The sequence below is a fragment of the Eleutherodactylus coqui genome, chromosome 5, assembly GCF_035609145.1.
Source record: "Eleutherodactylus coqui strain aEleCoq1 chromosome 5, aEleCoq1.hap1, whole genome shotgun sequence".
NCBI classification, from domain to species: domain Eukaryota; kingdom Metazoa; phylum Chordata; class Amphibia; order Anura; family Eleutherodactylidae; genus Eleutherodactylus; species Eleutherodactylus coqui.
Genome location: NC_089841.1, coordinates 85,027,191 through 85,053,948, shown reverse-complemented (window position 1 = coordinate 85,053,948; position 26,758 = coordinate 85,027,191). Strand labels below are relative to the sequence as shown.

The 26,758-nt window shown below is 45.3% G+C and overlaps 1 protein-coding gene across 1 annotated transcript in view; it reads right to left on the bottom strand.

Moving 5' to 3' along the window:
* Positions 1-26,758, bottom strand: part of SHISAL2B (shisa like 2B) — an 89,782-nt gene that overhangs the window by 31,173 nt on the left and 31,851 nt on the right. The gene's annotated exons all lie outside the window — the stretch shown is intronic.

Sequence of the window (26,758 nt, the reverse complement as noted above, 5' to 3'; positions counted from 1 at the left end):
AACCGCCCCCCCTCCCCCCCACAGCGCACACCAAATTGTCCCTGCCCAGCCTTCAGCTGCCCTCATGCCACACCACCCTCATGTCTATTTAGAAGTGCGTCTGCCATGAGGAGGAACCGCAGGCACACACTGCAGAGGGTTGGCACGGCTAGGCAGCGACCCTCTTTAAAAGGGGCGGGGCGATAGCCCACAATGCTGTACAGAAGCAATGATAAATATAATCCTGTGCCACCGCCATCAGGAGCTGCACACGTGGGCATAGCAATGGGGAACCTATGTGCCACACACTATTCATTCTGTCAAGGTGTCTGCATGCCCCAGTCAGACTGGTAATATGTACCTTAACAGTAACCGCGTTGGTGGTAATGTGGTGGTGACTGCGGACCTAGTAGCACGGTTGTATTTTGTTGGTTTTCGGAATGCGGCCAGGATTAAGTGGGCCGTGGCGGGGGGATGGTGTGGGGGCTCTCTTGTTGTGTCGGTAAAGGTGAAATTCTTGGACTGCCACCAGACGAACCAATGCAAAGGCATTTGCCAAGAATGTTTTCCCTGTTGGAGGAGGAGGGGGATGTTTTTGAGGCACTACGTGTCCTCTCCACGTGTCCGTGGTTATATGCACCTTAACAGTAACCGCGTTGGTGGTAATGTGGTGGTGACTGCGGACCTAGTAGCACGGTTGTATTTTGTTGGTTTTCGGAATGCGGCCAGGATTAAGTGGGCCGTGGCGGGGGGATGGTGTGGGGGCTCTCTTGTTGTGTCGGTAAAGGTGAAATTCTTGGACTGCCACGAGACGAACCAATGCAAAGGCATTTGCCAAGAATGTTTTCCCTGTTGGAGGAGGAGGGGGATGTTTTTGAGGCACTACGTGTCCTCTCCACGTGTCCGTGGTTATATGCACCTTAACAGTAACCGCGTTGGTGGGAAATGGCCTCGCCGCCATCATGTCTTTGGGAAGCCTCTGTTTCCACACCCCAGAGACATACCATTAGCAGCGGTATAGGCAGAGCCCAGAATTCGTAACATTTCAGCCATAGCATTAGGACAGGCCCCACTAACATTTCAGTAGCAGCATTATAGGAGGAGCGCAGTCTTCGTTCCATGTCAGCAATAGTAGCACTCAAGACAGGCCCCAGTAACAATTCCGAAGCAGCAGTATAGCGGGAGCGCAGTCTTCGTTCCATGTCAGCAATAGTAGCACTCAAGACAGGCCCCAGTAACAATTCCGAAGCAGCAGTATAGCGGGAGCGCAGTCTTCGTTCCATGTCAGCAATAGTAGCACTCAAGACAGGCCCCAGTATCAATTCCGAAGCAGCAGTATAGCGGGAGCGCAGTCTTCGTTCCATGTCAGCAATAGTAGCACTCAAGACAGGCCCCAGTAACAATTCCGAAGCAGCAGTATAGCGGGAGCGCAGTCTTCGTTCCATGTCAGCAATAGTAGCACTCAAGACAGGCCCCAGTAACAATTCTGAAGCAGCAGTATAGTGGGAGGCAGCCCAGTTTAACGAAAAATTGGTTCAAGTTAAAGTTTCAACGCTTTTAAGCGCATTGAAACTTATAAAAATTGTTCAGAAAAATTATTTGAGTGAGCCTTGTGGCCCTAAGAAAAATTGCCCGTTCAGCGTGATTACGTGAGGTTTCAGGAGGAGGAGCAGGAGGAGGAGGAGGAATATTAGACACAGATTGATGAAGCAGAAATGTCCCCGTTTTGGATGGTGAGAGAGAACGTAGCTTCCATCCGCGGGTGCAGCCTACGTATTGCTTACGTATCGCTGCTGTCCGCTGGTGGAGAACAGAAGTCTGGGGAAATCCAGCCTTTGTTCATCTTGATGAGTGTTAGCCTGTCGGCACTGTCGGTTGACAAGCGGCTACGCTTATCTGTGATGATTCCCCCAGCCGCACTAAACACCCTCTCCGACAAGACGCTAGCCGCAGGACAAGCAAGCACCTCCAGGGCATACAGCGCTAGTTCAGGCCACATGTCCAGCTTCGACACCCAGTAGTTGTAGGGGGCAGAGGGATCGGCTACGTACTCCCTCACCATCCTTTTACAGTGCTCCTGCCGACTCAGCCTTGACTGGGGAGCGGTGACACAGTCTTGCTGGGGAGCCATAAAGCTGGCCAGGCCCCTAAAGACTGTTGCACTGCCTGGGATGTACATGCTGCTCGATCTCCACACCTCCCCTGCTACCTTGCCCTCGGTACTGCGCCTTCTGCCACTAGCGCTGTCGGCTGGGAATTTTACCATCAGCTTGTCCGCAAGGGTCCTGTGGTATAGCAACACTCTCGAACCCCTTTCCTCTTCGGGAATGAGAGTGGGCAGGTTCTCCTTATAGCGTGGGTTGAGCAGTGTGTACACCCAGTAATCCGTTGTGGCCAGAATGCGTGCAACGCGAGGGTCACGAGAAAGGCATCCTAACATGAAGTCAGCCATGTGTGCCAGGGTACCAGTACGCAACACATGGCTGTCTTCACTAGGAAGATCACTTTCAGGATCCTCCTCCTCCTCCTCCTCCTCAGGCCATACACGCTGAAAGGATGACAGGCAATCAGCCGGTGTACCGTCAGCAGCGGGCCAAGCTGTCTCTTCCCCCTCCTCCTCATGCTCCTCCTCCTCCTCCTGTACGCGCTGAGAAATAGACAGGAGGGTGCCCTGACTATCCAGCGGCATACTGTCTTCCACCGCCCCCGTTTCCGAGCGCAAAGCAGCTGCCTTTATGGTTTGCAGGGAATTTCTCAAGATGCATAGCAGAGGAATGGTGACGCTAATGATTGTAGCATCGCCGCTCACCACCTGGGTAGACTCCTCAAAATTACCAAGGACATGGCAGATGTCTGCCAACCAGGCCCACTCTTCTGAAAGGAATTGAGGAGGCTGACTCCCACTGCGCCGCCCATGTTGGAGTTGGTATTCGACTATAGCTCTACGCTGTTCATAGAGCCTGGCCAACATGTGGAGCGTAGAGTTCCACCGTGTGGGCACGTCGCACAGCAGTCGGTGCACTGGCAGCTTAAAGTGATGTTGCAGGGTGCGCAGGGTGGCAGCGTCCGTGTGGGACTTGCGGAAATGTGCGCAGAGCCGGCGCGCCTTTACGAGCAGGTCTGACAAGCGTGGGTAGCTTTTCAGAAAGCGCTGAACCACCAAATTAAAGACGTGGGCCAGGCATGGCACGTGCGTGAGGCTGCCGAGCTGCAGAGCCGCCACCAGGTTACGGCCGTTGTCACACACGACCATGCCCGGTTGGAGGCTCAGCGGCGCAAGCCAGCGGTCGGTCTGCTGTGTCAGACCCTGCAGCAGTTCGTGGGCCGTGTGCCTCTTATCGCCTAAGCTGAGTAGTTTCAGCACGGCCTGCTGACGCTTGCCCACCGCTGTGCTGCCACACCGCGCGACACCGACTGCTGGCGACATGCTGCTGCTAACACATCTTGATTGCGAGACAGAGGAGGAGGAGGAGGAGGAGGAGGGTGCTTTAGTGGAGGAAGCATACACCTCCGCAGATACCACCACCGAGCTGGGGCCCGCAATTCTGGGGGTGGGTAGGACGTGAGCGGTCCCAGGCTCTGACTCTCTCCCAGCCTCCACTAAATTCACCCAATGTGCCGTCAGGGAGATGTAGTGGCCCTGCCCGCCTGTGCTTGTCCACGTGTCCATTGTTAAGTGGACCGTGGCAGTAACCGCGTTGGTGAGGGCGCGTACAATGTTGCGGGAGACGTGGTCGTGCAGGGCTGGGACGGCACATCGGGAAAAGTAGTGGCGACTGGGAACTGAGTAGCGTGGGGCCGCTGCCTCCATGATACTTTTGAAGGACTCCGTTTCCACAACCCTATACGGCAGCATCTCAAGGCTGATGAATTTTGCTATGCGGACGGTTAACGTTTGAGCGTGCGGGTGCGTGGCGGCGTACTTGCGCTTGCGCTCCAACAGTTGCGCAAGCGACGGCTGGACGGTGCGCTGAACTACACTGCTGGATGGGGCCGAGGACAGCGGAGATGAGGGTGTGGGTGCAGGCCATGAGGCGGTAGTGCCCGTGTCCTGAGAGGGGGGTTGGATCTCAGTGGCAGGTTGGGGCACAGGGGGAGAGGCAGGGGTGCAAACCGGAGGCGCTGAACGGCCTTCGTCCCACCTTGTGGGGTGCTTGGCCATCATATGTCTGCGCATGGTGGTGGTGGTGAGGCTGTTGGTGTTGGCTCCCCGGCTGAGCTTTGCGCGACAAAGGTTGCACACCACTGTTCGTCGGTCGTCAGGCGTCTCTGTGAAAAACTGCCAGACCTTAGAGCACCTCGGCCTCTGCAGGGTGGCATGGCGCGAGGGGGCGCTTTGGGAAACAGTTGGTGGATTATTCGGTCTGGCCCTGCCTCTACCCCTGGCCACCGCACTGCCTCTTGCAACCTGCCCTGCTGATGCCCTTGACTCCCCCTCTGAAGACCGGTCCTCCTGAGTAAGCGTTGCACACCAGGTGGGGTCAGTCACCTCATCGTCCTGCTGCTCTTCCTCCGAATCCTCTGTGCGCTGCTCCCTCGGACTTACTGCCCTTACTACTACCTCACTGCAAGACAACTGTGTCTGATCGTCATCGTCCTCCTCACCCACAGAAAGTTGTTGAGACAGTTGGCGGAAGTCCCCAGCCTCTTCCCCCGGACCCCGGGAACTTTCGAATGGTTGGGCATCAGTGACGATAAACTCCTCTGGTGGGAGAGGAACTGCTGCTGCCCAATCTAAGCAGGGGCCCGAGAACAGTTCCTGGGAGTGTTCCCGCTCCTGAGCAGGTGTCATTGTAGTGGAGTGAGGAGGCTGGGAGGAAGGAGGAGCAGCAGACAGAGGATTCGGATTTGCAGCAGTGGACGGCGCAGAACTGCGTGTTGACGATAGGTTGCTCGAAGCACTTTCTGCCATCCAGGACAGGACCTGCTCACACTGCTCATTTTCTAATAACCGTCTCCCGCGTGGACCCATTAATTGGGCGATGAATGTGGGGACGCCAGAAACGTGCCTCTCTCCTAATCGCGCAGCAGTCGGCTGCGACACACCTGGATCAGGAGCTCGGCCTGTGCCCACACCCTGACTTGGCCCTCCGCGTCCTCGGCCGCGTCCACGTCCTCTAGGCCTACCCCTACCCCTCAGCATGCTGTATTACCAGTGATTTGATTTCACAGGCAGGAAATAAATTGGCGCAAGACTGCAGGCCAAATATAATTTTTTCCCTTTTTTGAAAACGAAAGGCCCCACTGCCTCTAGTGAATGAATAATCTAAGTTTAATAACTGTGCTGTGGCCCTGCTAATGTGTCACAGAACGTGAGGGTAGCAGAGTTATTATAACTCTGGCAGAGCAGGTATTTTTTTTCCCAATTAAGGAAAGCAAATGGCGAAGCCAGCAGTAAACCGTAGCTGGGTGCATCTGATTTTTAAACGTTGCACACGCAGCCGACACGTGTCCACCGCCCTTAGGACGGACAGAGGCAGGACAAATAGAATTAAATATGGCCCTAGAAAGGACCGTTGAGGTTCTTGAAGGGTACACTCACTCCTAACACTCTCCCTGCCTATGCAACACTTCTGTCCCTAATGCCGGGTGCAACGCTCTGCAGAGGCGATTTTGAGAAAAAAAAAATTGCCACTGCTAACAGCAGCCAACACACAGCTATCAGTGGCCCTAATAAGGACCTTTGGGGGTCTTGAAGCCTACACTAACTACCAATTCTTTCCCTACAGCAGCTCCGGTACAAACAGCACTGTCCCTCACTAACTCACAAGGCATCTGAGGCGAGCCGCGGGAGGGGCCGACTTTTATATTAGGCGGACACCTGATCTCCCCAGCCACTCACTGCAGGGGGGTGGTATAGGGCTTGAACGACGCAGGGGGAAGTTGTAATGCCTTCCCTGTCTTTCAATTGGCCAGAAAAGCGCGCTAACGTCTCAGGGAAGGAAGTGAAAGTAACCCGAACACTGCATGGTGTTCGTTACGAATAACGAACATCCCGAACACCCTAATATCCGCACGGATATTAAGTTCGGACGAACACGTTCGCTCATCTCTAGTCATCACCTTGAGCCTCATAAACTACGTTAGGTGAGGGTATGGAGGGTCTGGGAAGCTGCTTTTTATACTCACCAGGTCCCCCATTCCAATAGTGTGCCCCCCCCAAAAAAATCAGCAAATGCACACAGTGTGACGGCTTTAACAAGACTGTATGCATGCACCGATTTCTCAGGGGAACAGGGGACCTGGTGAGACTAAAAAGCAGCGCCTGGGCTCCCCTGGCCCATCACCTTTGAGTCCCATAATGTAAGTGTATGGGGCTCAAAAGTGATGAAAGACTCTTTAAAGTCACTCATTCAGTTACTCATTCATTAGCCCGTCATTCATTCAGCAAGAGCTGCCTGTGATTGGCTGAGCATGTCAGCCAATCACAAACAGCTCTTTCAGCAGATAGATCAGCACTAGAGAGCTGGGGACAGCGAGGAGAAGACGCGGCTGAGCCCCGGCAGCTGAAGGGAGGTAAGCATGTAATTTTTTTGTTTTTAAACCACTTTTACAGGATTTTCAGGGAAGGGCTTATATTTAAAGCCCTTCCCTGAAATCCATTGATGGGGTGCCAGCAGCAGGATCCTCTACCGCAGCTGTCATGTGTGACAGCTGTAGTAGAGAATTGAAAAATTCCTCTGCTGCATCTTTCTGCTGCATTTCTCTGCTGCAGATGTGGCGGCAGGGAATTCTTTATGCTAGTGGAGATGAATGACACATCTGCCGCATGCGGCAGATGTGTTCTTCATCCCCGCGGGGGTCACGGCAGCGGCAGATAGGTAAGTATATTTTTAATTAATTAATTTTTTTTTACACTAGAATGGTTCTTTTTTTTTTATCAGGGAAGGGCTTATATGTAAAGTCCTTCCCCAAAAAAGAATGCAGCGGTGCCGGCAGACCATTGTTTTCAATGGAGCCGCCGGCAGCAGCCGCGGCTCCATCGAAAACAATGCGTGCATTCCCTATGGTGCACGCATGTCCTATCTTTGCAGGCACACGCCTGTAAAGCACGGACATGTGCACATACTATAGGAATGCATTAGGGCTAATTGACGCGTGTTTTTGAGTGGGCGTATGCACACACAAAATACACGCTCGTCTGAAGCCGCCCTCAGAGAGAGGTTCTACTATTAGTTTTATAGATGGTTTCAATCCTTTTTCATGCGTCCAAAATAAGGTTATCGATGAGATTTCAATGAAAGTGTAATTTTCTCCTTCACTTCTGAGTATAAACTAGCAGAAAAAGAAATAACAAGAGATGAGATCTTTTTCAATCTTCTCCATCAGGGGAACGAAATTTAAGTTGTAGAGATCCGTAAGGTTTTGGGATATTCTTGCCCCCTAAGTAGGTAATTTGTTTATACTCATATTTTTAAACAATGACATTTTGGAGATTTCTGTACAAGAACTGGGATCTATGTTTATATTTAGCAGTTCTGATTTGGATAGGTTTAATTTAAAGTTAGACATTTGGCCAAAATTTCTAAACTCTTGCAAAATGGGAGGAATTGAGATTTTAGGGTCTGTCAGGAACAGCAGCATATCATCTGCGCAGGAAGCTATTTTGTGCTCTGAGGACGCATTTCATACAAATGATTTTTCTATTCTGCCTAATTTTTCCCAGAAGCATCTCCATAGTAACAATAGGGGGGACAAAGGGCAACCTTGTCTAGTTCCGTTTTGGATCTGAACTGCGGGGGAGAGTTATTTTAATTCTGGCAGAGGGAAAGGTGTACAAGGCCATAATTTTATCTATAAATATATCACATCTTTTGAAGCTCTCTGACGATCTCTTGGTTCGGCAGGAAGAATCTAGTTAAAATGATGGCCGAAAGTTCTATATTTACTGCAAATCCAGCCAATAGAAATCCCACATCATTTCTTTATCAAGCTGAAATGCCTAATAGCGAAATTCATTTGGCAAGGGAAGGGTCATAGAGTTAAGCATGCAACCCTTATAAAAGCAAAAAGGTCAGGTGGCATCGGCCTCCCAAACTCCGAAACCTATAGGATTGTTTTACACCTGAACTGCCTGGTTGATCTGACCTGTCAATCAGAGGCCAAATTATGGGTAGAGTTGGAACTATTTTCTTTACATGAGAATCGGAAATGTCTACTGTGGCCCACCTCATACAATAAAATCAAACTGAAAGAGATTTGAAACCCCTTCACCTAACTAACCTTCAATATATGGCATAAAACCAATAAAAAACACAAACTCACACCTCAGATAAGTGGCTTTAATTCACTCCTCCCACTAATCCCCAACAGATTTAGGGCACTCAAACAGAAAATTGCACAGGGCTCTGACCTATCTTCATTCAATTACAATTCACTCTCCAGACATTATTGGCACAGAACAGAAATTGCTATTCCACAAACCATTATGGAACCCTCAACCTGTTAAAAATGCAATTTCTAAAATATATAGAGCCCTGACGCAGAATGATCAGCAACCCACCTTTATATACCGATGGGAGACAAAATTAAATACTACTTTCTCCCCAAACGACATAAAGAAAATTCTATTTTATAACACTTTCTTTACAAGCTTTCATTCCTTTTTCGCACCTTCAGTTTCACACGCTTACTAGGAGACACTTTTCCCTCTGAACTCCAGACATCCTCAGTCCCAGTTATCTGATAGATCATCCGTGGGGTTTGTACTTCTGACACAGTAAAAACATTCACCCAAGCTTCTTTGAGACTCCTTAAATTACATTTCCTTTTTTTGTGGTAGCAGGAGAACCGTTACTCTATGCCTCAGCCTCACGCTGGGACGTCCACCTCCTCCGACTACATTCTCTCAACTCCCTCTCTAAACCCCACGCCCTAACTACCCAAGGCCTACAACCACATCACTCACACAGTTAAAGGGGCACACACACACGATTCACTCACAACAGTCATTGACATACATCAATACTACAACTTCAAGCCACTACAATAGTACAACCCCTCCGGTTCTTAAGTGGTACAATGAGGTGAATAGTATCTGCTCCTTTGAAAAGATCAAAAATAGACAAGAGGAGACATGGAGAAATTCCAGAACCTTTGGAGTGCTTGGTTTACCTTTCTGTATGGGAAACACATTTGACCACCAAGAATTAATAATACTCCCTAGGCTCTGGATTATCACCCCACCATTTTATGATACCTTACCAATGTATTCATTTTCTGTATCTTTCGTTTTACTGTTTAACCCACTAAGGACATGGCCTATTTTGGGCTTAAGGATGCAACGATTTTCGGCGGATTTTCCTCTCCATTTTTCAAAAGTCATAACTTTTTGATTTTTCCATCGATGCGGCCGTATAAGGGCTTGTTTTTTGCGTAGCAAACTGTTTTTTTTTAGATGGTGCTATTTTTGGGTACATAGACTATATTGTAAAACTTATATTATTTTTTTATGATAGCAGGGAGAGAAAACGCATCAATTCTGCCATAGATTTTTTTTTTAGGCTGGGGTCACACGGGGCGGAATCACGCCGGAAATCTCGCGGTTTGGCCGCAGCAAAAACTGCGAGATTTCCGCCGGTAGAAGCGCCACGGAAAAACCCACGGCGGCTTTGAAGCGGCCCGGCCGCTCGCTCTTCCGCTGCGGCCAGCGCTCCCATAGAGGAGAGCGCGGCCGCAGCGGAATGAAAAAATAAATAGACATGCTGCACGTTCTAAAGCCGCGGCTGCGGTCGCTGCAGCCGCGGTTCCTGCCTGACTTACCGCAGCAGATTGGCCGTCCCGTGTGGACGAGATTTCTGAGATCTCGTCCACATGGCTGGATAATCCCAAGATTAGCGGCCGCAGGCGGATTTGCCGCGGTGAAATTCCGCGTGGAATTTCCGCGGCAAATCTGCCCTGTGTGAACCCAGCCTTACAGCGTTAATCATGCAGCATGCAGCATAAATTACACAACCCATTTTTTTTGCGGGCCCGTACGATTACAACGATACCAAAACTCTTACACTTTTTTTTAGGTTTTTCCACTTTTCTGCAATAATTTTTTTTCTAAATCGCTGCATTCAGAGTCCCGTAACTTTTTTATTTTTCTATGTACGGAGCTCTATGAGGGCTTATTTTTTTGCGTGAATAGCTGTAGCTTTTAATGGTACCAATTTGGGGTACATGTGGTTTTTTTGATCACTTTTATTGCATTTTTAGGGGACAATACCAAATATGTGGGGTTTAAATTTTTTTTTACCTTTTTTATGCTAATATGAGAAAAAGCATAAAAAAAGGGTTTTTTAAATTATTTTTTTACATTTTTCTTTTTTATTCATTTTTCTTTTCTTTTTTTTTTTTTTTTACACAATTTGTTTTCCTCTGGGGCACTTACAGTATAGCCCTGATGATCGCTGTGAGCGCGCTCCCTCTGTGAACCCCTCCCATGCCGCGATCTACATAGATCGCGGCAGGGAAGGGGTTACCAGCGGGGGGCGCATCTCCGATGCACCTCCGCTGTTGCAGCTGCGGGGTAGCGTGAGATCATACGTGATCTCGCGCTATGCCCAGGACGTTAGTTTTCGCCCTGTTGCATGAAGTACCCCGCTGCCAGGACGTAAACTTAGGCCCTGGAGCGGGAAGGGGTTAACTGTATATTTCAACAGAGCTGTCACTGTTTGTTGGTTGTTTGATTGATTTATACTGTGATTACTTCCCTACCCCCATCCTATTTTTGCTGTATTCCCCCATCCCCATACTCTTTATGAACAAATAAAAAAAATATATATTTAAAAAAAGAAAGAAAAAGAAGTAACAGAGGCAATTTTGATCTTATCTCCTTGCCGCTGCAGTTTTTAATTTTCTCATTCTTTCCTCGCCACTTGCAATTAGAATGAAGTACTAACATGCAATTAGAATCAAGTAAACATACAAATAAAGGAAGGAGAATTTAACCAAACCATTTTGAGACCAACTTTAGAATATTTAGCCTAAAAGTCAGGATATGAGTTTGCTAGGTTGACTTAAAGCGATCCTTGACAAGCCAAGATGGCCACACTACTTGATGCACACCGTGTATTGGTAGTGCTTCATCAGGATACCTAACTATATTTGAGAGATTTGGGATCAGAACACTCACAGTCTGGCAACTCCTGAGAGCTCCTGTGCTCCACTGTGCCCACCTGGGATATGTGGGTTTCTATGATAATCTGCATTAGAAATCCCATTTTCCCTACTAGGGAAATCTGAGTTAATAGTGGGTCCCCTGTTACGAATCTCCATCTCCTGGCCAGAGTAGAGAGTGTTTGCAAAGAGTGTCTCTCTCGCTGGAGAACCTGTCCTGTCCTGCATTACACAGACAACCCATTGATGTGAATGGGCACTATGTAATGCTTAATTTTCCCTGTGGTGGTGCTGCTGGAAAATTTTACACTTCCAGCCAGGTTTCCCCATAGATTACAGCCAAATGCTGGGGGTCCCAGCCTGGGGACCCTTTATCGTCATCTCATTGTCCCTTCTAACAAGTAGGAATTGTCCAAAGCGGGAACCCCTTTAAGATTTTTGCTCATTTTTATATGCACTGCATTACTTTACTCATCAGCAGGAGTCACGAAGTAAATTACAATATTCTCGCTACAGATGACAGTGATGTATTCGGTTAATTATAGGAAACACAGAAAAGAGAATTTAAGATAAAATACTGAATTAAAACTTTTAGTTTTACTAGACTTTTAATTTGACTCAGAGCCTCTGTGACGTGTTTCTGTGTCTTCATCTAATGCTGCATGCACATAGCAGAGCTGAGTGGATAAACAGAGCTGCTCGAAGTTTGGACTGTCTAAAAGTTTCTTCAGACGGACGCATGCGCTAATACGCTCGCCGCTACGGAGTGTATTAGCGTATGAACCTAATAGCTAAAAAAATCTGTCTTTTTGACAGTTCAAACTTCACACTATTTTTGCTTGAACAAAAAAAAAGCAGAAAGACGTGTTCTGCCCATCTTTTCTCAAATATAGAAAATCTATGTGCGAAAATAGTATGTAGTAATATCGCACAATAAACATAGCCATGAAACAAGAAACTATTGAAATCAATGGTTTTGTCTTGTCACATTTTATGGGGGTGATTTTCATGCCTGCAAAACGATCTGAAATCATGGCTGTGTGTAAAAGGCCTAATTATGAGACTGCCTTCTCACAGGACAGAAACGCTGCAGGCATTCTGCAATGGAATATTCGCAGAAATTCCACAGCTAATGCGCGGTGGCCAACTTCATGCATAAATGGTGCCAAGTTGGCCATGTTTTAAATTATGGACAGCTATGGAATTCAACCTTTTATTTCCGCAACGTAAATAGATGTACTGCAGCTCTAGAATCTGCAGCGTTTTTAAATCGAAGCGAATTCATTGTGGAACATTTCCTCAATTTCTAAAATCTCCACATGGTTTGTACTGTAAATAATGCAGAATGTCCATAGCAATTTCACTAGTAGAATTTCCGTAGCGTCTACTGCCTGTGTGAAGGCAACCTTAAGGCTCATTTACCTGCAAAGACAATCTTTCAAATGATTGAAAGATTGAGAGTTTCATTGATCATTTTGCATAAAGTATTAATGGGAACTAATGTCCATTAGTACTTTTTCAGCTTCATTTGCATGTAAATGAGCTTCCAAGAGCTGCTTGTGGAGAGCAGCAGGTGATCTGTTCTCTGTATACAGCTCCTTTGTTCTCAGGAGGCTGTCAGCCGTATACAATGTAACCAGATGCTCCCATGCAGAACACAGCATGCAGGCTGTGTTATCTTCTCTCTAGCTGAAGGGTGAATTTTATTCTCACCTAAAAATCATTGTTCAGATAAAGAGTGAAAGATGGAAGCATTTACACACAATGATTATGGCTCAAAAGGCATAGTTTGAACGGATTTTGAGCGATAATTGTTAGGTGTCAAGACAGGATTAGTGAATCTGCTCCACTGTATCTAATACAGTTTAGCAACACACTGAATATAGAATGTGCAAAAAGCACTCCATTATTATACTTTATGCGGTAGGTATAGAATACAATGTATACCTTTACCACTATGTGTCTGTGTAGACACACATATACTGAGAACTAGAGCTGAATTAATCTATACACACATGCATATAGGCGACTCCATAGCAGAGATTTTAAAGCCCTACATGTGTGGCTAATTAATAGGCAGAGTCTAAGGAGTCAGACATATAGGCTCCAGTCCTGCTGATATCCGCATCATAGTTCATAGGACATTTTGGAATGCACGTTGCAGAAAAAAAGAACTGATATGTCAATTTTCAACATGGTGTCTATGAGAAAACTGACTTGGGCAGCTGCACACGGATTTGCCTCTTTGATTTTGGCTTCATCCATGTGAAGATCCACATGCAACTTCATGGCTCAGCCACAGAATTTTGCTCTGGATTATTGTGGCTTATCCGCATTGCAAAAATTTGATGTGGATCTGCCCAAAAAACATTGTGCGTCTCTATGACCCAAAGGGTTGTCCCACAAATAGAGCTTACAATCTAAAGGCTCAAACACATGGGCGCATGCCTCAATACGCTTGCTGCAATATTTAAATTTTTTTACTATTACTGTAGCGTGTGAGTTTGAAAAAAAAACAAAACGGAATGATAGGTCCTGCCCTATCTTTCTCACAGATAGAGAAGCTACATGTGAGAAAGATAGGGTAAGTCCTTTCTTTTCTCAAGTGTAGTATTAATGTGCGAGAAACAGTGGTTTCGTTTGGTCCCGTTATTCGGTCATGATTATTACGGTAGTTCTAATTGATAGTTCTGATTGTCATGTTTAGGGTTTAAATACATTCAGTTCTGTTTGCATTTCTCCTTCATCCTTAGGCGCATGGGTCTGAATTCCCCCTCCGTCCTTAGGCACCTGAATTCCCCCTTCATCCTTAGGCGCCCGAATTCCTGCTCTGTCCTTAGGCGACTGAATCCCATACGATCTTTCGGTGTCTGAATTTCCCCACCGTCTTAAGGTGCCTAAATTCCCTCTCCATCCTTAGGAATCTCAATTCCCCTACCATCTTTAGGTGCCTGAATTCCCCCTCTGTCTTTAGGCGTTTGAGTTCTCCCTCCTTCCTTAGGCATCTGAATTTCCCCTCCATTCTTAGGCGTTTGAATTACCCCTTTGTCCTTAGGCGTCTGAATTCCCCCTCCGTCCTTAGGTGTCTGAATTCCCCCTCCGTCCTTAGGCGTTTGAATTCCCCCTCTGTCCTTAGGCGTCTGAATCCCCCTTCCTTCCTTAGGCATCAGAATTCCCTCTCCGTCCTTAGGCGTCAGAATTCCCCCTCCGTCCTTAGGCGTCAGAATTCCCCCTCCATCCTTAGGCGTCAGAATTCCCCCTCCGTCCTTAGGCGTCAGAGTTCCCCCTCCGTCCTTAGGCATCAGAATTCCCCCTCCGTCCTTAGGCGTCAGAATTCCCCCTCCGTCCTTAGGCGTCAGAATTCCCCCTCCGTCCTTATGCGTCAGAATTCCCCCTCCGTCCTTAGGCGTCTGAATTCCCCCTTCGTCCTTAGGCGTCTGAATTCCCCCTTCGTCCTTAGGCATCTTAATTCCCCTTCCATCCTTAGGCGTCAGAATTCCCCTTCCATCCTTAGGCGTCAGAATTCCCCTTCCATCCTTAGGCGTCAGAATTCCCCCTCCGTCCTTAGGCGTCTGAATTCCCCCTTCGTCCTTAGGTGTCTGAATTCCCCCTCCGTCCTTAGGCGTCTGAATTCCCCCTCCGTCCTTAGGCGTCTGAATTCCCCCTCCGTCCTTAGGCGTCTGAATTCCCCCTCCGTCCTTAGGTGTCTGAATTCCCCCTCCGTCCTTAGGCGTCTGAATTCCCCCTCCGTTTTTAGGCGTCTGAATTCCCCCTCCATCCTTAGGTGCATGATCGCCTGATTTCCCCCTCTGTCCTTAGCCACGTTGTCACCTAGATTCCCCCTCCGCCCTTAGGTGTGTGGTCGCATGAGTTCAATAATTTTGTTTTGACTAGCAGAACTCTCCCACGTTAATAGATAGGTCCTGCCCTATCTTTTCTCGCACGTAGAAAAAAAACATGCGCAAATATGCTCTGTAGCGTCGCATGCACAAATACGCTGCGTAGCGGTGAGCGTATCTGCGCATGAACCCATGTGTTTAAGCTACAACAACCAGTTGCTAGTTCATAGCTGATCACTCTATGATCCTGTATAGCATCTTGCAGGAGGACCGGAGCTCCACAACTCACCATCAGGGAGAAAATATAATTACATCAATTAACAAGAAATGTGCAATGAAATATTAGGTTGCATGAGCTGTCAATTCATTATGTTCATTCAATGATAAATTGTTTGTTGCCTCGATAATGGAAATCAATCTTTTCTATGTAGTCATATAATATGATGATTGCCACTCGTTTCACATCTCAAATGTTAACTTTAAACCCTACAAGAGCAGAGTGTTTCAGACCTAAAGGAGCAGATACTAAAGCCGGCGTCACACGACAGTTTTGTGTTCAGTTTCTTGTGAGCCAAAACCAGGAGTGGGTCCAAAATATGGAAGAACTGCTAATCTTTCCATTTATACTTTCTCTCCACTCTTGGTTTTGGCTCACAAAAAACTGAACACAGCATCAGTGCAGTCCCCATTGAAAGCAATATGAAAACTCTGCGATCCTCTGCCGCAGCTGTGACAGCCCCAGCAGGGAATTTCCTGTGTTCCTGAAGTGATGCGAGGCAATTTTCACGTGAAATATCTCGCACCCACAGGGCTTTCCCATGGATGGCGAGTGTGATATCGGGCCATGATTCACCACCCAATATTGCGCTTGCCCATGTGAAGTTAGCCTTAGGTCTTCTTCACACAGCCATATGCATTTTTACACTCAGCTAGAGATGAGCGAGCGTACTCGCTAAGGCAAATTACTCGAGCGAGTATTGCCATTTTTCAAGTACATGCCCGCTCGTGCCAAAAGATTCGGGTGCCGGCGGGGGTGAGCGAGCGTACTCGCTAAGGCAAATTACTCGAGCGAGTATTGCCATTTTTCAAGTACATGCCCGCTTGTGCCAAAAGATTCGGGTGCCGGCGGGGGTGAGCGAGCGTACTCGCTAAGGCAAATTACTCGAGCGAGTATTGCCATTTTTCAAGTACATGCCCGCTCGTGCCAAAAGATTCGGGTGCCGGCAGGAGTGAGCATGGGGAAGCGGGGGGGGGGGGGGGGGGGGGGAAGCTGCGTATATACTCTTGTGTGAATAAGGCTTTAAGTGATTTTAGGCATGTAGTGTTTTTATGGCCTTATTTTTTTTTTCTTCGCCTACAAAAGTTAGTTTTGCAGCTTTTCTTTTACTTGATGTAGAGGGATGTTTTTAATACTTTTTTTCACTGAGATTCTTTTTCCCTTTTTTGTGTCTTATTAGAGGTAATGTGTTTTTTATCAATGTAAATTTCAGCCCTAAAAATGTCATAGTCTCGAGTAGCATACACAGAAATAGTAAGGGCCTATAGCAAAATGGAAAATTAGCCCCACAGTCCCTAAGAGTTCAACAAAATGGACTCCTTTTTTATTTAAGTTTGGCCAGATACAATAGAGCCCATTGATTTAAATGGGTTCGTTCATATCTAGGTTTTTTTTTTCCTGCGCATTTCGAGTACGCAAAAAACTGCAGCTTGCTCCATTTTCCTGCTCATTTGCGTACGAAAAGTCCCCATAGAAGTCAATGGGAATGCGCAAAATACGTTAGGAAATGTGCGAAAAACTGTAATTTTGCAGGAAAAAGGACACATCTGATACTCATTAATTAGCCAATTGAGGTATTTTTTTGCAGCACACAAATGCATTGCGCATGGAAAAAGTACAGTAAATTCTGCGGATGCGTGCACAAAAAAGCATTGTTCTTTCCCCAAAAACTCTACACTCATGCGTGGGCAAATAGGTGTACGCTCGTGTGAATCTGGCCTTACTGTCCAGTATAATTTTATAATATATCTCAATCTTTATCTCCTTCACACAACCATTGGTAAAGTGATAGCATATCACAAGAATATAACATGATGGTAGAGGTCCGACCTTTGGGAACCAACCTATTCTAAGTATGGAGGGACCACCATGCACAGCACCGCCTTCTAGGTTTTCCCTACACAGCGGAGCTTCCAGCCACGGGCTATGCAAGAGAATGCTGCTGCCCTATTCACTTAAATGAGGCCACGCTGCAGCACCAAAGTGTAGAGAAAAATAGTAAAACGGACCAACTGGCAAAAAAAAAATTGCGACTTTCCAACTTTCTGCACTACGCTTGCTACTTTTATAAAGAAAAGAGGGCAGGCCTTATTAGGAGGGGGCCGGGGCATATTTTTGTACTTAGCCCACGGAAGAGCAGAGATGCGACTGGTGTATTAAGAGGCGTGCAAAAATTATATTAAGACCGCGTTTGAAACGGCAGCCTTGGTAAATTTCCCTCAGTATGTTTAGTAATGCTTCCTGGGTTAATGCTTTGTTGTTTCACACTGGGAATGAATAATTATGTCAGTCTTCCAATCACGACGATCAGTCGCTAATAAGCGGTTTGGCGTGCCGTGTAATTTCCTCATCTCATTCTTGGCAACTGGAAATTATTTCTCAAAGTATAGGAATATTCTGCAAACTGTAACAAAGGACATTCTGCATATTTTACAGCTTCTTGCACATTTCGCTCATAACTATTGTGATCAGTTCTTTTTTGCTGAGACATTTACAATAATGACATGAAATGAAGGTACTTTTTTTCGGTGCCCCTTGTTTTCTCGCAGATTACATCTCCAGAAGGGAATGTTATCGAAATAACACAGTTCTGCTCAAACTAATGTTTTTTAATATTAGCTGCTAGAAGAATGAAAACGGTTTCACTAATTTGCAGAGATCAGGCTTCCGTACTGCGCTTCCTAATTATGTATTGCTTCTGTCGTCTCCCAGAACGACATTCTGGTCCCCTCCATAATTCTCATACATGTTCTGTCTCATGTGGATGCACTGTGCAAAACTGTCATGTCAATCTTCTGTATATATGTTGCACAGCTGTGGCATCTGAAGGGTTAACCTCTGTGAAATCATTGCCTGTCAGCTCTGTACCAATGCTGAATGTATCTATTCTACTGTGTCTTGTGGTAAACGTGAGGTTATAAAAGTGAGTGACTGAGAACGGGACAAGAGTTCCTATCTTAGAGTCCATCTTCTGGAGGAGAGTGCTAACACGAAGCCGCATGGAAGCACCATCAGCTTCCATGTTGGTAAAGATGGAAGAAGAAGAACGACATCCCGTAGTGCATGGAGAGTAGATGTGAGAGGAGTAAGTCCCATCCAGAGAGAGAGCACACCAAACCCAATTTTTTACTAAAACAGGTACCCGTTCACACTACAGGCATTATTTTTCCAGTGTGGCCGTCCGTCATTAGGATCACCACACAGAGGTACGTGACTGACACCCACGTGGAGAATGAGCAGGGTGCATCTAGGCTAAGACTTCTTCTAAGTAATTTCTTGCCAGAGAGTATGTGGAGAGATTCCTGTCCATACTACGGACCGAAATCACTTATTAAAGTCAACGGGATTGAGTAAAACTGCAGCAAATGTGCAATTGCATGCATCGTCACTGCACTTTTCATGCATGTTAGGAAGGAGACAGTGGGGAAAAAGTGACATCAATTGGACCTTCTTGCAGTTCTTTTTAACACATGAAAATTGCTGAATGCAATATCAATGTAAAAAATGTGCACATGCATCACAAATATATGCAGCGCGCACATACACATGCAGTGAGAACTCTGAATTTTTCACGGACCAAAACGGCATACACCCATATGAATGAGCCCTGATGCTGCCTTCACACTTGCAAGAACATGGCACGATTTTTGCTTGATGCGAAAAAATGCAGAATTATGAAACCCATGCTTTTCAATGGCTTCATTCCCATCTGCGATGTTTTCTCTCCCATGTTTCCCTATGGAGCCACTGTTTATTGCAATGCACAAACTTGCGATGTTCTTGCGACGCAATGCGTTTTTAACATTAGCAATGTTTATTGTCACCTATCGCGCAAGAAAATCTCAAGCGATGCAAGATTATTTATCAGGAATAAACATCGCTGATACTCAAACTTCGCATGAATAAAATGCCATACTGCCATGATTTTCCCTTGGCGATATCGCGCTCGCCAGTGTGAAGGAGCGCTCAGCTGGATTTGCTGTAAATTTTCTCCAGTCCAATACTGTAAAATAAAGACATAAGCCGAACTCACCTCCTTAAGTGGCCCCAGTCTAGCACAGGAGCCCCAGATCGCACCTACCTTCAAAAGAAGCTGCAGCAATCAGTTGCCGTTCATGGTGCACATGACTGCTCAGCCCATCACAGGTTTATAGCTTTGACTTTGCCATGAATTACACGTGACCAATGAAGTCTGTAATTAGCTGAGTGGTCACATGCACAATTAACTGGGCCGCTTTTCCTGCCTACTAAAAGTCATTGCTCCCCCCCAAAAATGCATTTTTGACATGTAATAAAATGAGTCTTTTGTGGCAAGCCCTTCGTCATCATGCATACAGACATGTGCATTTCACCCCACAATGTGCTGGGCGATACAGAACCTTGGTTTAGTGTGTGGTTCCATATAACGTGGCAAGTATTCTCCTAAAAGCATTAACATTAATAAAAAATCTAATGGATTGTGCTGCAAGTTTTTATACCATAATACGAATGACCCCCATTGAAATGCATGTGTAGTGGCTTGGAGCTAACAGGGCCCCTCCATAATATATGCATGCATTTGTCTTTTGCCTATGTGTTATCGGTGTCTTCTATTTTTTATGAATATGATGTGTATTGCATAGCTGCAGTACTGAATGGGTTAACTGTCTTGTATATGAGATGTCTGGAAAATGTATCCTGTTGTTTGTCATGTGATCGTGCTATGCATATGTGTTTGCAAGGAGAGTCTGTTCTGGTCTTGCAAGAGAGAGGAGCATTTGGAGTTCTCCAAGTGAGCCACGCAGACAACATCTGTGCTGTGTGGGCCGGAATGGAAGAGGCTGAGAGATATCCACCAGCCTTCCCTGGGCCTGCTTTACCCAGGAGATGTCAGTGTTACCCCTAGACACCGTGAGTGAAGACAGAGAGAGGAACCACCATGCAGCGCTGAGTGCTTTCTGCTTCCAAATGTGAATGTTGACCGGTAGAGAGCTGAAGAGAGTAGAGAAGAGTGACCGGGAACAGAACGCACTGTCCCCGGCTTTACTCCTTAAACGTTTCCCTGGGTGTGGACCACTTATTTCGCCATCTGGATTCACCGCAGAGGAAGGAACGGTGGCGTCCCAAGTGACAGGACTTTTGAAAGTATTCTACGTTTTGGGTTACCCCCATGAAAGTTCCCCCAGCGGTCACTTGGACAGGTCCTGTGCTACCCTCAAGGGAGGAGATAGTAGAGCCCCATGACAAGGCCAAAATCTACCACGCTATCTCCTCGGATGCTGTACATGCTGATACTATTTGGGATCTATGTGATTTAGACCCCACATTTGTTTCCTATGTGCTGGAAGGTACAGAGGAATGTCAATCCATGTGTTTGCAATAGCACTAGCTGACAACACTGTGATAATGATGGCGTGCTAGTACCAACCACACAAATTTCCTTATTGTACCACCATAGTGCTCCATATCAGGAAAATGGAATTGGGGCTGAATTGGATGTAATTGAATAGCCAACATAATAATGGATACCATATCTTTGCTCTAGAAAAAACTATTATATTTTATACATGAATAAACACAAGTGCGCACCGATGACAGCAGAATATAATACATTTCTGCTTAGTAAGGCTTTCTAATAGGTATTTATATTAAGATATGATTACTATTTCTACACACACATAAGAAATGGTGCCAATTGTTGCCATGTTAGCAAGAGTGGATTGGGAAATCAAAGTGGCCTTAGAAAATAAATTACAGTGGACCCACATTGTAGGTGGCTCAAACCGGCAGCAAGTGGGGCGAATACACCTAGGCAAGGGTCAGCAAATCATCTGCCACAATCACAAAGATGGTAACATAGTATATTAGGCTGAAAAAAGACAAATGCCCACCCAGTTTAGTCTGCTTCCACCCCACCTTGTTAATCCAGAGGAAGGAAAAAAAAAAAAAGCCCAGTGGATAGAAGCCAATTTACCCAATTTTGGTGGAAAAAAATTCCTTCCCGACTCGATAATGGCAGTCAGAATAATCTCTGGATCAACATTTGAAAAGTTCCTACCTGACTCCAAGACCGGCAGTCGGAAAATACCCGGATGAACAAACTGACAGCTGGGCTCTCGTTGTAGGGGCAAGGATCAGAAAACTTTGATCCCTGTTATTTAACTCCCCAGATGCCACGGTGCAAAATATCAAAAGCATATTCAAAGTCACAGTTATATCATTTCCCTCAATCTAGTGATCGTTCTGGGTCATTACACAAGAAGTATTTAAATAGCTCAACACAACTAATGCAACAAGTGCTCTCTCCAAATTAAACATAAAATGCCACATTAATGGCTCATTCACATGGACGATTTTGCACAGTTAAGTTACACACGCAAAAAAATTGTGACTAATGGAACCAATGGTTTCCCATGGAAATGTTAAGATTAACGCACCTAAAAAGATAGGACATCAGCAACTGAACACAGCGACTGAAATTCCCTGCTATCTTTTAAACACGACTAGCTGATAATCGCCCCCTGCACACGGGCAGAAATTCGCAATCCTATGCAAACGGCCGCAATTTGTCCGCGCAGAAAACAAATCGCAGCATGCTCTATTTCTGTGCGGGGCTCGGCACAGAAATGTCACTCCCCAGCCACTGGCTCCGCTCTGCACATGCGCCAGATGGGCGGCTGCCGGCACATCACAGAGCCGGAGCTGCAGGAGCAGGTGAGTGCCGCGCTGGTCCCTGCAGGGGCTCGGGTTGGGTCGCAGCGGGATCCGACCCAGCCGTCTGCAGGCGGCAAATGAGTGCTATAGAAGTGTATGTGAGGGGAAGAGAGATTAGCAGAGTTAGCTAAACATTGCCATTGTTTAGCTAACATTGCTAAACAATGGCAATGGGAGGGAGTTTGTGAAACAATGCCAAATGGAGGTGGAGCGGGATTAGCTTGGGTAGTCAAATGGGTGTATGCAGTGTAGTGCATGCCCGGGCAAAATAAAAATCTTTCTCTCTCAGCAGTGCATTTTTCGGCAACATGCTGCTCCTCATCGTGTGAATTGACGATTTTAACACTAATGCGGCTCTGGACTTGATCACGGAAAACTGTCCATTCACACGATTTTGCGGCAATATTTTTGCGTGGCGAACTTCTGTGCAATTTTGACGCCCATGTGAATGAGCCTTTAATGACTAACGCAGAGTTATTCAACCCCATGAATAGAGTCCCCCAAAAGCACACACTGGATATAACTGATAAAAGGCTTCCTTAGTTATATCAGGTGTGCCTTAGATAAAACACATCAAATGCTTGGACTGGCTAGGGCTTTGTTGACTGTGATGTTTGATTGCATATTAGAAATATGGCTTAATTAAGAGATGTCACTGTGACATCATTGTCATGTCAGAAGTTTTGTTAAACTCTGAACTACCTGCTTTCTACCCTGTAGTCAATCGTGTAAGAAATGTAAGATTTTGAATCCCAAACTGAAAACACAGAAATTACTAATTAATCGAGCAGTGATTTTTTTTTTTGTTCCCCTTGTTCTTTTTAAGCTTTAGCACTTTTGGCAATTACAGTTGTCACATTAAGAAGCAACATTTAATGTTCAGGTACAAAAAAAATATAGAACACGGAGAGAGCATTTTCATAGAATAGAGAATATCAACATCATTGTCACTGAACATATGATAGTAAGTATCTTAATTAAGCAACTTTCATTGAAAACACGTTTAGATTAGCCATTAGAAAGTGACACATTTCCCCATTAAAACCCTAAGAGAAGTCATTACTCGCTAAAATTAAAGTTCAGTGTTTTTTGAACCTGCACTTTTATATTAGGGAGTTGTATATAAAGCAGCTTTCAGATAGATACCTTTTGTGAGATGGATTCCTGTTTTGGAGTGGCCAACCAGAGTACTAAGGAATATTCATTGGGTTCTGACACAGTAATGGACCCCAAAGACTCATCAGAAAACAACCCCATTTAAGGACACGTTCGCTGGAGATGTTTGGGAGAGGCAGGTACACTTACACACATATGGTGATCTTGTTTTCGAATTTCTGGACTTTGGGTGGAGGTTGAGGACTTATATAGGGAACAGTGACCACAATATAATCAACCTCCAGCTGTCATTCAATAAGAAGCCATATCAGGGAGCGACAAAGAAACTAAACTTTAGTAAAGCAAAATTTGATCAGCTTAGAACTACTATTGGTAACATGAATTGGGACAACATCCTCAAAAATAGCAGCACAGAGGACAAATGGGAAAAGTTTAAAAGTATCCTAAACACCTTATGTGAACAGTTCATTCCCTTTAAAAATAAAAGAACTTCAAGTAGAAGGAAACCAATGTGGCTCGATAAGACGGTAAGGGGGGAAATAAACGAAAAAAAGAAAGCGTTCAAACTACTAAAGCAAGAAGGCAGCGAAGAAGCACTAAAATCATACAGGGAAAAAAACAAAATATGCAAAGATAGGATCAAAATTGCTAAGGAGGAGGCTGAAAGACTGATCGCCAAAGAGAGCAAAAACAACACAAAACTATTTTTTAACTATATAAACAGCAAAGGGATTTGCACTGAGAGCACTGGCCCTTTAACAAATAATGCAGGAGAAATCATTGAAGATGATGGAGGGAAGGCAAATCTATTAAATAGTTTCTTTTCAAGCGTATTCACGAACGAAAAGGAAATGCCACATGAGATGCAGGGGCATAAAATGAACCCCTCACAAAATATCTCATAACTAATGCAGGAGGAAGTGCGGAACCGGTTGAAGAAGATTAAAATCGATAAATCGCCAGGCCCAGATGGAATACACCCAAGGCTACTAAGGGAACTTAGTAACGTGATAGCTAGGCTGCTATATCTAATATTTATGGATACTATCAAGACCAGGGTTGTACCATTGGATTGGCACATTGCCAACGTGCTTCCAATTTACAAAAAGGGATCCAAAAGGGAGCCTGGTAACTACAGGCCGGTAAGTCTCACTTCAGTAACTGGAAAAATATTTGAGGGGTTTCTGAGAGACGCCATCAAAGAATACCTCAAGGAGAACAACGGAATAACTCCTCACCAGCATGGATTTATGAAGGGTCGATCATGTCAGACCAATCTGATCAGCTTCTACGATGAAATAAGCTCTAGGCTGGACCTGGGAGAGTCTATTGATCTCGTATATCTGGACTTCTCTAAAGCATTTGACACTGTGCCGCATAATAGGCTGATATATAAAATGAGACAGCTCGGATTAGGTGAAAACATGTGTATATAGGTAAAGAATTGGCTCAGAAACAGAAAGCAGAGGGTGGTAATAAATGGCTCATACTCTGATTGGGCCACCGTCGCTAGCGGGGTGCCACAGGGTTCCGCATTGGGCCCTATTTTGTTCAATATATTTATTAACGACCTGATAGAGGGGCTGCACAGTAAAATATCAATATTTGCAGATGACACAAAATGATACAATATAATCAATACAAGAGAGGCCAATGTGCGGCTACAAACAGACCTAGATAAGCTGGGGGCTTGGGCAGAAAAATGGCAAACGAAGTTCAATGTTGATAAATGTAAGGTTATGCACATGGGCAGGAGAAACGGATGTCACCAATATACACTAAATGGGGTATTGTTAGGGAAAAGTGATAGGGAAAAAGACCCAGGGGTACTAGTGGATTGTAAACTTAACTGGAGCAACCAATGCTAGTCAGCTGCTGCAAAAGCTAATAAAGTCTTGGGGTGCATTAAAAGAGGTATAGGGGCGAAGGACGGGAACATTATTTTACCGCTATATAAGGCACTTGTCAGGCCCCACATGGAATACTGCGCACAGTTCTGGTCACCGGTGCTCAGGAAAGATGTTAGAGTGCTTGAGGGGATTTAAAGAAGGGCAACTAAACTAATAAATGGAATGACGGGACTGGAATACCCAGAGAGGCTATCCAAATTGGGATTATTTACCCTGGAAAAAAGACGGCTAAGGGGCGATCAAATAACTATGTATAAATACATGAGGGGACAATACAAGGATCTCTCCCATGATCTGTTTATAGCAAGGACTGCGACTGTAACAATAGGGCATCCGCTACGTCTAGAAGGTTTCATCGCCAACACAGAAAAGGGTTCTTTACTGTAAGAGCAGTTAGACTGTGGAACTCTCTGCCTGAGGTTGTGGTGATGGCAAAATCCATAGAGGAGTTTAAAAGGGGACTTGATGTCTTTCTAGAGGGGAAGGATATTGCAGGATATAAATCTTAGGTTAATTGTTAATCCGGGTATACAGGCAGGTAGGAACTATTAGAAGTTAATCCAGGGATTATTCTGATTACCATTAGGGAGTCGGGAAGGAATTTTCCCCCAAAAGGGCTAATTGGCTTCTGCTCTTGGGTTTTTTTTGCCTTCCTCTGGATCAACAACATAGGAGGATATACAGGCTGAACTAGATGGACATTGTCTTCATTCGGCCTTACATACTATGTTACTATGTTATACTACGTCCTGAATTGGGGTGCTCTGACACTTACCCCTGAAATTGCTTTACTCAATCTTGCTGGGGCCCATTGGTACTAGTGAGAGGAATATTCTTAGATTCTTCCTTCTAGCCATGAGAATAGAGATCCATCGGTTTTAGAAATCTCAGGACACAATTGAACTGGGTAACAGCATTGGATGAAATTGGCCGTATGGAGGAGCTAAGGGGTAGGGATAATGATAAATACTTGTCCTATTATTCCACTAGGGAGACCTGTTTGGTGTTCCACGCGTCTGCAGGCTGTGAACAGTGGCTGGTGAATCAGACTTTGCCTCATCATTAGAGGATATGGGGTTAATCGGCTGACACTGGACTGAGGCACTTTCTTCCATTCTCTCCTTTTTTTCTCTCTCTTCGCCTTTCCTTCTTGCTCTCTTGTTTCTTCTTTCCCTATCTTGCTCTTTCTCCCATGACCCCTCCCCTCCTTTCTTCTCTCTCCTGCCTTATCCCAACCTCTTCTTGGGATCCACCTCAGGAGTCACTTTTTGCAGGTTGAACAATTTGTAAGTGCTTATAAGAACCGTTAACGAATAGTTACATTTCTATTTAGCTCACAAGAGCTGTTATAAATACTCAGGCTATTAATATAAAAAATAGTAGAGGCCTGCGAGACGACATTTTATTATCTAGAGTACAGCTTATCAGCTATTTGTTCTTTTGGCATTGACATTGAATGTATTACAGTGATGTATAACTGTGAAATTAAAGTCTCTAATAAACATACATTTTGATTTAAATTCATTAGGGTTGGATTATAATAAATAATTGATTCGTATGTCAATATTCCCCCCCTCCCACTCCTTCCTTTCACCTACCTAGTTGAAAATCTATTTTTTAAAAAGCAATCTTACTTGAACTCTTTGTTAAATAACTCAAAAATAGTAGGAAAACATTCAAAAAAACTAATTATCAACTTAAGCGAAAATTGAAGCCAGGAACATTCTCTACAAAACTAAAAAAATAACACGTTCGTAGGATAAACCATTCAAATTTTATAGCGGAAAATCCTCAATTTTTTCTAGAAAAATTTCCCCCCTATGTCTTGTGACCACCCTAAG